Source organism: Canis lupus, chromosome 12 (assembly GCF_011100685.1).
Source record: "Canis lupus familiaris isolate Mischka breed German Shepherd chromosome 12, alternate assembly UU_Cfam_GSD_1.0, whole genome shotgun sequence".
NCBI lineage: Eukaryota > Metazoa > Chordata > Mammalia > Carnivora > Canidae > Canis > Canis lupus.
The window spans coordinates 10,047,629-10,060,119 of record NC_049233.1 but is presented as its reverse complement, the minus strand read 5'-3'; the positions used below and the strand labels follow the sequence as shown (position 1 = coordinate 10,060,119).

Sequence of the window (12,491 nt, the reverse complement as noted above, 5' to 3'; positions counted from 1 at the left end):
CATTTCCCTCTCCTAGCCCTCATAAACACACAGCCACCTGTGGGAACAAGTGCAGTGTGGCACTTACTCCCTAACATGCTTACACTGTGCCCTGCCACTGCCAACCAGACCTGCCTCAGTCCTGGTGCTGTAGATATCCTCTCCCAGAAGACCCAGGCAATCTGCCAACACTGCATCTCCCAACCTCTCATGGAGGATGCACACACTTTGTTAAAATTGCATACCCTGCCCTTGTGTGCTGCCCAGAGTGCCCAAAACCTCTGGCCTCTGCAGCAGCTGCATGTATCCTGTGGAGAAGGACCCGTGCCACCTAGCCAAAAGTGCACATCCCACCACTTTTTAAAAAAGATTTTATTTATTTATTCATGAGATACACACACACACAGAGGCAGAGACAGAGGCAGAGGGAGAAGCAGGCTCCATGCAGGGAGCCTGATATGGGACTTGATCCTGGGACCACGGGATCAATGCCCTGAGCTGAACGCAGACACTCAACTGCTCAGCCACCCAGGCATCCCCCACCCACTACTTTCAAGAGCAAGAGATGTAGCTGACTTTCCTAATACACAGAAACAGACATAAATAGGTAAAATGATGGGACAGAAGAATACATCACAAATGAAAGAATAGGACAAAACCACAGCAAGAGACCCAAGTGAAATGGAAATGAGTAACATGGCTGTTTGCAAATTTAAAGTAATGATCATAAAGATACTCAAGAAAAAAGAGGAGGACATCAGTGAGACCCTTAAGAAAGAGATAGAAAACATAAAAAAGAACCAATCAGAGATGAAAAATGCAATAAATGAAATAAAAAATAAACCTGATAGAATAAATAGCAGGGGGAAGAAGCAGTGGAACAAATTCATGAACTAGAAGACAGAGTAATGGAAAGTAATCAAGCTGAACAAATGAGAGAAAAATAGAATGACACAAACTGACAATAGACTTAAGGGAACTCAGTGATGCCTTCAGGTATAATAACATTAGCATTATAGGGGTTCCAGAAGGAGAAGAAAGGGAAAAAGGAGGAAAATTTATTTGAAGAAACAGTAGCTGAAAACTTCCCTAATCTGGGAAGGAAACAGATACCTAGATCCAGGAGGCACTGAAATACCCCAACAAAATCAACCAAAGGTCTACACTAAGACACACATAGTAATCAAAGTGGCAAAAAGGAGTGTTCAAGAAAAAAAACTTCTAAAAATATTTATTTATTTGAGAGAGAGAGAAGTGGGAGGGGAGAGGGAAAGAAAAACTTTAGCATACTCTACATTCAGCACAGAACTTGATGTAGGGCTTGATCTCATGATCCTGAGATGATGACCTGAGCCAAAACCAAGAGTCGGATGCCCAACTGACTGTGCCACCCAGGTGGCCCCAAGGGAAAAAATTTTTTTTAAGTAGCAAGAGAAAAGACAGTTACATGTAAGAGAAACTCCCTAAGGCTATCAGCAGTTTTCAGTACAAACTTTGCAATCCAGAAGGGAATAGCATGATATTCAAAGTGTCGAAAGGGAAAAATCTATAGACAAGAATCTTCTATCTAACAGGGCTATAATTCAGAAGAGGAGAGATAAAAAGTTTCTCAGACAAACAAAAGCTAAAGGAGTTCATGACCACTAAGTCAGCCCTACAAGAAATATTAAAGGGGATTCTTTCAGTGGAAAGGAAAGACCATAAGTGAGCATATGAAAAGGAGGAAACAAAAAAACTAAGAATAAGTATTTCTGTAAAAAAAAAGTCAGTCAATGGATTCACAAAATAAAAGGATGAAAATATGACACCATATACTGAAAACAAACATGGTAGGAAGTGGAGTAAAGAATGGGTTCAAAAAAAAAAAGAATGGGTTCAAACTTAAGTGACCATCAACTTAATATATGATATATTATATATATTATATATATATTATATATATATATGACTGCTATATGTAGAACATGTTATATACAAACCTAATGGTAACCATAAATCAAAAACCACTAATAGTATGCAAAGAATGAAGAGAAAGGAATCCAAGTATATCACCAAAGAAAACCAGCAAACCATGAAAGTGAGAAAGACAAGAAAGGGTCAGATGACAAAACAACAAAACTAACAAAAAGATAATAAATAAATATCTATCAATAATTACTTTGAATGTAAATGGAATAAATGCTCCAATCAAAAGGCACAGGGTGATAGAGTGGAAAAAATAACAACAGGGGCAGCCCGGGTGGCTCAGTGGTTTAGTGCTGCCTTCAGCCCAGGGTGTGATCCTGGAGAGCTGGAATTGAGTCCCACTTCGGGTTCCCAGCATGGAGCCTGCTTCTCCCTCTGCCTGTGTCTCTGCCTCTCTCTCTCTCTCTCTGTGCCTCTCATGAATAAATAAATAAAAATCTTTAAAAAAAAAAGAAAAAAAACCCAACAAGACCAGAGGTGCCTGGGTGGCTTAGTTGGTTAAGTGTCTGCCTTTGGCTCAGGTTCCTGGGATTGAGCCCCACATCGGGCTCTCTGCTCAGTGGAGAGTCTGCTTCTCCCTCTCTCTCTGTCTGCTTGGTGCTCCCCCTGCTTGTGCTGTCTGTCAAATAAATAATAAAATCTTTAAAAAACAAAACAAAATATAAGACCAATCTATATGCTGCCTACAAGGGATTCATTTCAGACCAAAGATACCTGCAGATTGAAAGTGAGGGGATGGAGAAATATTTATCATGTAAATGGATGAGAAAAGAAAGCTGGCAATATTTAAAGTAGCAATATTTAAATCAGACAAAATAGACTTTAAAACAAAGACTATAACAAGAGACAAAGAAGGATACTATATAATAATAAAGGGACAGTCCAACAAGAAGATATAACAATTGTAAATATTTATGCATGGGAGCATCCAAATCATAAAACAGTTAGTAACAAATAGAAAGGAACTAATCAATAATAATACAATAGTACGGGACTAAGCATTCCACTTACATCAATGGACAGGACAGTTAATATAAACAGAAAGTCAACAAGGAAACAATGGCTCTGAATGTCACATGGGACTAGATTGACTTAACAGATATATTCAGAACATTCCATCCTAAAACAGCAAAATACACATTCTTTTCAAGTGCACATGGAAATTCTCTATTAACAGATCAGATATTAGGCCACAAACAGGCCTCAACAAATTCAAGAACACTGAAATCATACCATGCACCTTTTCTGACCACAACACTATGAAACTATAAGTTAACCACAAGAAAAAATCTGGAAAGACCACAAATACATAGAGGTTTAAATACTATGATATTGAACAATGAATGGGTCAACCAAGAATCAAAAAAGAAATAAAAAAGTATGTGGAAACAAATAAAATGAAAGCACAGCAGTCCAAAATCTTTGGGACATAGCAAAAGCAGTTCTAAGAGGGAAGTTTATAGCAATTCAGGCCTACCTCAAGAAGCAAGAAAAATCTCAAATAAGCAACCTAACCTTACACCTAAGGGAGCTTGAAAAAGAACAACAAAAACCAAAAGCAGCAGAAGGAAGGAAATAATTATGATTGGAGCAGAAATACATGATACAGAAACTAAAAAACAAATAATAACAGATCAATGAAACCAGGAGAGGGTTCTTTGAAAAGATCAACAAAATTGATAAATCTCTAGCTAGATGCATTAAGAAAAAAGAGGACTCAAACAAAATCACAAATGAAAGAGGAGAAATAACAACCAACACCACAGAAATATAAACAATTATGAGACTATCATGAAAATTGCATGCCAAAAATTGGGAAACTTGGATGAAATGGATAAACTCCTAGAAACATATACAACCTACCAAAAATGAAGCAGGAAGAAATAGAAAATTTGAAAAGACTGAATACCAGCAAAGAGATTGAATCAGTAATCAAAAACTCCCAATAGATAAACAAGTCCAGGATCAGACAGCTTCACAGGCAAATTCTACCAAACATTTAAAGAAGAGCTAATACCTATTCTTCCTATACTATTTATTCCCAAAAATAGAAGAAAAACTTCCAAATTCATTCTATGAGGCTAGCATTACCGTGATACCAAAACCAGATAAAGATACCACCAAAAAAGAAAGCTATAGGCCAGTATCCCTGATTAACATAGATGCAAAAATTCTCAACAAAATACTGGCAAACCGAATCAGTAATACATTAAAAATATTTCACCACAATCAAGTGGTATTTATTCCCAAGATGCAAATCTGGTCTAATATTCACAAATCAACATGATATATCACATCACTAAGAGAAAGGGTAAAAACCATATGATGAAATATGAAATATGAAAAAATATCTGACAAAGTACAACATCAATTTGTGATAAAAGCTCAACAAAGTAGGTTTAGAGGGACCATCCCTCAACATAACAAAGGCCATATATTAAAAAAAAAAAACACAGCGAACATCATTCTTAATGGGGAAAAACTGAGAACTTTCCTTCTAAGGTCAGGAATAAGATAGGGATGTCCATTTTCACTACCTTTATTCAACGTAGTGTTAGAAGTCCTAGCCACAGCAACTGGACAACAAAAAAGAATAAAAGGCATCCAAGTTGGTAAGGAAGAAGTAAAACTATCACTATTTGAAGATGACATGATACTATAAAACCCAAAACACTCCACCAAAAACCTATATGAACTGATAAATGAATTCAGTAAATTTGCAGGACATAAAATCAATGTGCCGAAATATGTTGCATTTCTATACACTAATAATGAAGCAGTAAAAAGAGAAATTAAGAAAACAATCCCATTTACAACTGTACCAAAACCAGTAAAATACCTAGGAATAAACCTAATGAAAGAGGTCAAAGACCTGTACTCTGAAAACTATACAACTGATGAAAGAAATTGAAGAGGACACAAAGAAATGGAAAGACATTCCATGCTCACAGATTGGAAGAACAAATATTATTATGTCTATACTACCCAAATCAATCTATAGATTTAATGCAAACCTCATCAAAATCCTAACAGCATTCTTCATAGAACTAGAACAAATACATCTAAAATTTGTATGGAAACTTAAAAGACTCTGAACAGCCAAAGAAATTTTGAAAAAGCAAAGCAAAGCAGGAAGTATCACAATTCCAGGCCTCAAGTTATATTATAAAGCTGTAGTCATCAAAACAACATGGTACCGGCACAAAAACAGATGATCAATAGATTAGAATAGAAAAGCCAGAAATAAACTCACATTTATATGGTCAATTAATCTTGGACAAAGCAGGAAAGAATATCCAATAGGAAAAATACAGTCTCTTTCAACAAATGGTATTGGGAAAACTGGTCAGCTACATGTAAAAGAATGAAACTGGACCATTTTCTTATACCATATACAAAAAATAAACTTGAAATGGATTAAAGACCTAAATGTGAGACCTGAAACTATAAAAATCTAGAAGAGAGCACAAGCAGTAATCTCTCTGACATTGGGCATGCAACATTTTTCTAGAAATGTCTCCTGAGGCAAGGGATACAAAAGCAAAAATACACTATTGGGACTATATCAAAATAAAGAGTTTCTGCACAACCAAGGAAACAACCAACAAAACTAAAAGACCATCTATGGAAGGGGAGAAGACATTTGCAAATGACATATCTGATAAAGGGTTATTATTCAAAATATAAAGAACTTACACAACTCAACATCAAAAAACCCCAAATAATCTAAGAAAAAATGTGAAGACATGAATAGACATTTTTCCAAAGAAGATGACGAACAGAGACATGAAAAGATGCTCAACATCACTCATCATCAAGGAAAAGCAAATCAAAACTACAATGAGGGGCACCTGGGTGGCTCAGTGGTTGAGTGTCTGCCTTTGGCTCAGGTCGTGATCCTGGGGTCCTGGGATCAAATCCTGTGCATTAGGCTCCCCATGGGGTGCCTGCTTCTCCCTGTGCCTATGTCTCTGCCTCTCTGTGTGTGTCTCTCATGAATAAATAAATCTTTAAAAAAACTACAATGAGATATTACTTCACACCTGTCAGAATGGCTAAAATCAAAAACACAAGAAAACAAGTGTTGGGGAGGATGTGGAAAGAGGAAACTTCTTGCACTGTTGGTGGGAACAAATACAAACTGGTGCAGCCACTGTGGAAAATAGTATGGAGTTTCCTCAAAAAGCTAAAAAGAGAACTACCCTATAATCTGGCATAGTGTGATTACTACAAAAAATACAAAAACACTACCTCAAAGGGATACATGCTCCCCTATGTTTATAGCAGCATTATTTACAATAGCCAAACTATGGAAGCAGTCCAAGTGTCCATTGATAGATGAATGGATAAAGAAGATAGGATATATATGTATACAATGGAATATTATTCAGCCATAAAAACAATGAAATCTTGCCACTTGCAGCAACATGAATGGAGTTAAGAGTATAATGTTGAATAAGTCAGAGAAAGACAAATATGTGATTTCACTCATATGTGGAATTTAAGAAACAAAACAAATGAGCACAGGGAAAAAAGAGAGGGAAAAAGCCAAACCAAGAAACAGACTGAACTAGAGAGAACAAACTGGTGGTTATCAGAGTGGAGGTGGAAGGATTAAATAGGTAATGGGGTTTAAGGAGGGCACTTGTGAAGAGCACTGAGTGATGTATGAAATTGTTGAATCACTATATTGTATACCTTAAACTAATATAACACTGTATGTTAATTATACTGGAATTAAAACAAAATTTAAAAATTCTTGATTTCACCTATATATCTATCTACACCATTTTCCTCCAGTAGATAACTTTTAGTAGCTTCTTATGTATCTTTCCAGTGTTTATACAAACATGAATAAGAAAAATTCTTTTTTCATCTTTATATAAAAAGTAGCATACCAAACACAGTGCTTTGCATCTTGCTTTTTCTCAGTTATATTTTGAAGATATTGTTATATCAGAATCTCTTTTTCTAAGTTGCAGAAAATCAGGCAGCCTGGGTGGCTCAGTGGTTTAGCGCTGCCTTCCGCCCAGGGCTTGATCCTGGAGACCAAGGATCAAGTCCCACATCGGGCTCCTTGCATGGAGCCTGCTTCTCCCTCTGTGTCTCTGCCTCTCTCTCTCTCTCTGTGTCTCTCATGAATAAATAAATAAAATCTTAAAAAAATAAAAATAAAAACTAAGTTGCAGAAAATCTTATTGAGTAGACATATTGTTTATTCAACCAGTCTCCTATAGATTTTCAACCTTTAATTACAAACCATATTGCAACCAATAATCTTGTACCTATAATACTTCATACATATTTAGGTATAACTGTAGGATAAATATTCAGAAGTGGGACTGCTAGGTTGAAGAATAAATGCGTTTGGAATCTCAACAGAGATTACCAAAATTATTCTTCATAGAAGTTGTACTGCTCAACAGCAGTTGTACTCCCACCAGCAGTATGTATGGGTGTTTATTCCTCATTGCCTCATCAACAGTGTGTGCAGCATCTGAATTTTTGGTATCTATAGGTGACAAATAATCTCAATGTACTTTCATTTGGCATTTTTCTTATGAAATTGAACATCTTTTCACATGTAAAAAGATGTATTTCTTTATCTATATGCTATTAATTCATGTGCTTTCCCACATTTCTCTTAAAATGTTAGTCTTTTATTGATTTCTAGGTGTTTTAATATTCAATCTTTGTGTGCATGGTATAAGTCGCAGATATTTTTTTTCCAGGTTGTCATTTATATTTTGAATTTTTTAGTTTTTTTTTTTTTAATCGATCACTCTTTTAGTAGCAACTACCTATCTTTAGCTGCAGATCCTGGCCTTCTCTGGTATGGTAGATCCCAAATTTCTCCTGTATCTCCAGACTGCATTTTGCGACCAAGGTAATGATGTCACTGAGTTGATTCTGTTTCACTGTCCAGAGTGCCAGGAGCACATTCCCTGCAGACACACAAGACAGGTTGACAGGATGACAGGTATCTGGATTTACCTGATCCGGACAAAGCCCCCAGTGATGCAGAAGATAACATACAAGGTGTCAGGCAAGGTTCCTTGGCCCTGTATATTATGCTTGGTTAAAAAATTGCCTTAGAACCTCAAAACCACTCATCATAAAAAAAAAAAAAGACAAGATAGAAGCTGAAATGTTCCCAAAATTTAAGAATATTTTTGATAATCTTTCCTCCACCAGTATACAGAATGGGAGGGGCACTAGCTAAGAGGTATTAAAATGTAGGTTCATGTTCAAATATAATTTCAAGGGTGGATTAATTAATTTTAAATTTAAAAAGAGTCCAACTCTGTGGCATATAACTGTTTTCTTTACCGTTCTCTTCTCTTTCTCCAATCTGACTCCTCCCTAGCTTATACATAGCTTTGCTTAAGAGCAGAACTAGGTTTCTCATTAGTTTTCTCATGCAAACAAGTGCTTTATAGGCATTTATTTTTCTGCCATTCAATTAAGCAAAATGTAAAGCACATGTGAACTTAATATGAGCAAAGTATTTCTATTAGATGGAGAAAAACTTTGAGGCAATGACTGTGTCTTTATCTTTGTTTCCCTGGGGCCTGGTACATATTAAATAAACAATACTGAATAAGCAAATAAGCCAAATCCCACCTAAATGTAGTCGTCCTCACCTATAGTCTCTTAAATATTCAGAAAAACTGAAAAATACCTGTGATATTTAGGATATCTCCCCCAAAACACAGCACATCTGAAATCAAGTAGAGAGAGGAAAATGCATAAAAAATAAGACATACTAGATCATGGAAGAATTATATGTATGATCAAAAGAATGGCCTGCTGAGTTTTCCCTCATATGTTCTCTGGTCTGTTTGCTCCCTCCAAAGCTCAGACTCTTTCCTTTCCTTTAGCTTCTCCCCAAATTTGTCAATATCTATATCCAGCTTTAAAAAAAAAAGATTTTATGTATCTCTTCATGAGAGACACAAAGAGACAGAGGCAGAGGGAGAAGCAGGCTCCATGCAGGGAGCCCGATGTGGGACTCGATCCTGTGACTCCAGGCTCACACCCTGGGCCGAAGGCAGGCCTCAACCACTGAGCCATGCAGGAGTCCCTATATCCATCTTTTTGAAAATGAAAGACATACTCCTGTTCTCTTTAAAGACACTCCACTAGGCTCTGGATCCTAGCCCCTCCCATCTTTTCAAGAACTTCACTACCCTTAACTCCTCTCTACTGGATCATTTGCATTAATATCTTAAAAAAGAAAAAGAAAACACAAAGTCAAACTACCTATTCTTGACTCTACCTTCTCTTGCTATTAACTCCATTTTTAGGCTACAACCCAGCAAAAACATTCTCAAGAGTTGGCCATATACAATTTGTTCCTCATTTCCTATTCACTCTTGTTTTCTCTACCATTCTCTTTTCTGCTTTCTCCAATCTGACTTCCAACTCCATCACTTCACCAAAATTTATCAAGATCATCAACAGCATTCACCTTACTAAATTCAGTATTTTTCTCACAGCATTGTACTTTATACCTATTCACTCTTGTTTTCTCTACCATTCTCTTCTCTGCTTTCTCCAATCTGACTTCCAACTCCATCACTTCACCAAAATTTATCAAGATCATCAACAGCATTCACCTTACTAAATTCAGTATTTTTCTCACAGCATTGTACTTTATACCTTTTTTTAAAATTTTTAAAATTTATTTATGATAGTCACACACACAGAGAGAGAGAGAGAGAGAGAGAGAGAGAGAGAGAGAGGCAGAGACATAGGCAGAGGGAGAAGCAGGCTCCATGCACCAGGAGCCCGACGTGGGATTCGATCCCGGGTCTCCAGGATCGCGCCCTGGGCCAAAGGCAGGCGCCAAACCGCTGTGCCACCCAGGGATACTTTATAGCTTTCATATCGAACCTGGCCAGCCTCAGCCTTCTTTTCCTAGAGACGCTACTCCTTCGGCTTCAAGAACACCACAATATCCTACCTAACTGGCTGCTTTACAGTCTCTTTTGTAGGTTCTTTATCTCTAATCATAATCAATGCTGGAGTCCCTCAAACCTCAGTCTTAGGCTCATTTTCTTTACTTACACCCTTCTCGTGTAGAGTCAATCAGTTCCTAACTTTAAGTAACATCTTTAGGCCATCAACTCACTTTCTGTCTCTAACAGGGGTCTATTCTCTGAGCTCCAGCCTCAATCATACCTACTGATTTCATTTCTCCATTTGAGTGAATTATTGACATCTCAAACTCAGAATCCTTTATTTTCTTTCTCAAAGCCCAATCTTGCCCATCTCAGTGACACCACCACCAAGTCAGTTATGAAAGTCAAAAAAATCTTGAGGGAGAGTCGCTTTCCTCACTACTTCCTACTGATGTCAATATATCAGCAAATCCTGAAAAACACATTTCAAATCATTCATCTCCTTATGGTTCTCCTGTCTTATCTCTAGACCAATGGTTTCTATCTTGGCTGTAACCTTGACTTCAACATTGGAATAGCCTGGGAACTGAAAAAAAATCCTTATCCCTGGGCCTACCCCAAGGTATTCTGATTTAATTGGTCTGGAGTAAAGCCTAGACATCAGGATTTTTAAAAACTTCCTGAGTGGTTATCTATTGTGCTGCCAAGGTTGAGAACCACTATCCTAGAGCAAATCAGCATCATCTCTCCACAGCTGCTACAACTGCCTCTTCTAGCTTCCATTCTTACCACCTGCCCTCCATCAGCTCCCTATAATCCAATCTCCATGAGGCAGTTAAAATGAGCTTTAAAAAATGTAAATCAGATCACATCATCCCCTTACCAGAACCTTTTAACAGTTTCCCTTTGAACAAAAATATATAACCCAACCTCCTTACGGCCTACAGAGTATGATGATCTCCAGTCTCACCTCAAGCCACTCTTCTCCCTGTTGGCTATACATTCGCCACACTGGTTGTCTTAGTTCCTAGAACAAGCCAAGCTTCCTCCCGTCTCAGAAGCTTTGCACTTGGCATTTTTCTGCCTGAAATACTTTACCCCTCTTCACAATATGTTCCTCTCATCCTTTATGTCTCAGCATAAACACTTGAGAGGAGCCTCCTATGATCACCCTAACAGAGAAAATTTCTCATTCTACGATTCTTTTTTACTATTACACCCTATTTGTTTCCTTTGTAAAATATATATATAATCTGTAATTCTCTTGTTTGCTTATTGTATCTCCCACTGGAGATAGTGGAAGGATCTAGTGGAAACTCCTGGGGGGGGGGCGGATTGTGTCTTATTTTCGCCTGTATTTCTAGTACCCAGCAGTTCCTGGTGTTGTATTACATATATAATTTCTTTCCCTTTCATCTAAACCTGATGGGAAAAATTTAAAGACCTCTTATAACTGGGTTATAAGGGGTTAAGGGGTGAATCAAATAAACAAGTTCCTTAAGGGGATTCCACAAAGTAAGAATTCTGGTGAATTCAGAGACAGAATCAGAGACATGATTGTATGGGTGCTGTTAGTGAGGGAAGGGACTATGACATAAGTACTAAAGGTTTCAGGACCAGAGTAATTCTGTTGGATGGGTCTAACTAAAGTGGAAGCTCCTCAAGAGCAAATGTTTTTGCACACTCTGAACCTTTTACAGTACATATCATAGAGTATGTTCTCAAAACATTTACTGCACATGTAAGGGGCTGTTTTTTTTCTTCTTCCCCAGATTAGACAAATTTCTACAAGCTGAACACATGGCAGAAAAAATGAAGAAAACACTCATTCCTACTTCACAGGATCAAAATAAAATAACAGACTGGAAAGATGTCTATGAACACATAGGGGCGGGCACACGCTGAGTTACTTTTAGAAGAGACAACCTGAGGAATACTTTATTTTGAAATAAAACCCAAACATGCAAAGTAAAAATTACAATCAGTTTGTTGCCTCCCCTTTCTGAACACTGCGTCCACTTCAGGATGTGAGACCAGATAGAATGGCAGATACAGGCAAACAAAACAAAAACAAAAACCTAGCCTGTTGGTAGCAGTAAGAAGAAATAAAAGAAACAAAAGATGAGTAACACTGAAGGCGTAACCCTTTAGTATCTTTTCAAGTAGCCCAGGCCTCCTCCTGTTGTTACAGACGCTCGCTCGGGGAAGCCCGGCACCACGCCTCCTGGCTTCCCTACAGTGGTCACTCACGCTCCACGATGTCACTAATGTAACAGCTGAAGATGCGGGCCAGTTTGTCCATGTCACGTTCCGACTTGCAGCTCAGGCTGCACCTGTCCATTAGTGCTGTGAACCCTAGCCGACAAAACAGAGATGGCGTTAGCGGCGGATCCTGACTTTCAGGCCCTGTTCCACTTCGCGCATCAGGGCCAGGGGAAAGAAGCAGACGTCCTCCGGAGGAGTGAGCGAGGTCCTCGCCCTTTAACAAGCGTTAGTACTTGGGGCCGGGCTGGCTGCTGCCTCCTCCGGGAGCCCAGAAAGCCAGCCCTCCCACACACCCCCCTGCGTTTCCAGGAGCTGCACAGGAAGAGTCACCCACAAGCACCCCATTCCTCTCCAGCCAGTCACCCCGTTTCTGCCGTA

At 38.2% G+C, this 12,491-nt stretch overlaps 1 pseudogene across 11 annotated transcripts in view; it reads right to left on the bottom strand.

Moving 5' to 3' along the window:
* LOC481790 overlaps positions 1–12,491 on the bottom strand; it is a 47,872-nt pseudogene that overhangs the window by 34,617 nt on the left and 764 nt on the right. For 8 of the 11 annotated variants that reach the window (XR_005367679.1, XR_005367680.1, XR_005367681.1 and 5 more), the window contains exons 2-4: positions 12,099–12,203; positions 8,627–8,665; positions 7,746–7,889 (exon numbers count right to left, since the gene is read on the bottom strand). The product of XR_005367679.1 is annotated as an adenylate cyclase 10, soluble pseudogene, transcript variant X8 (transcript). Of the gene's footprint in view, positions 1–7,745; positions 7,890–8,626; positions 8,666–12,098; positions 12,277–12,308; positions 12,487–12,491 lie in introns of those variants that run through there. The other 3 variants (XR_005367677.1, XR_005367678.1, XR_005367674.1) reach the window with 2 other exon arrangements.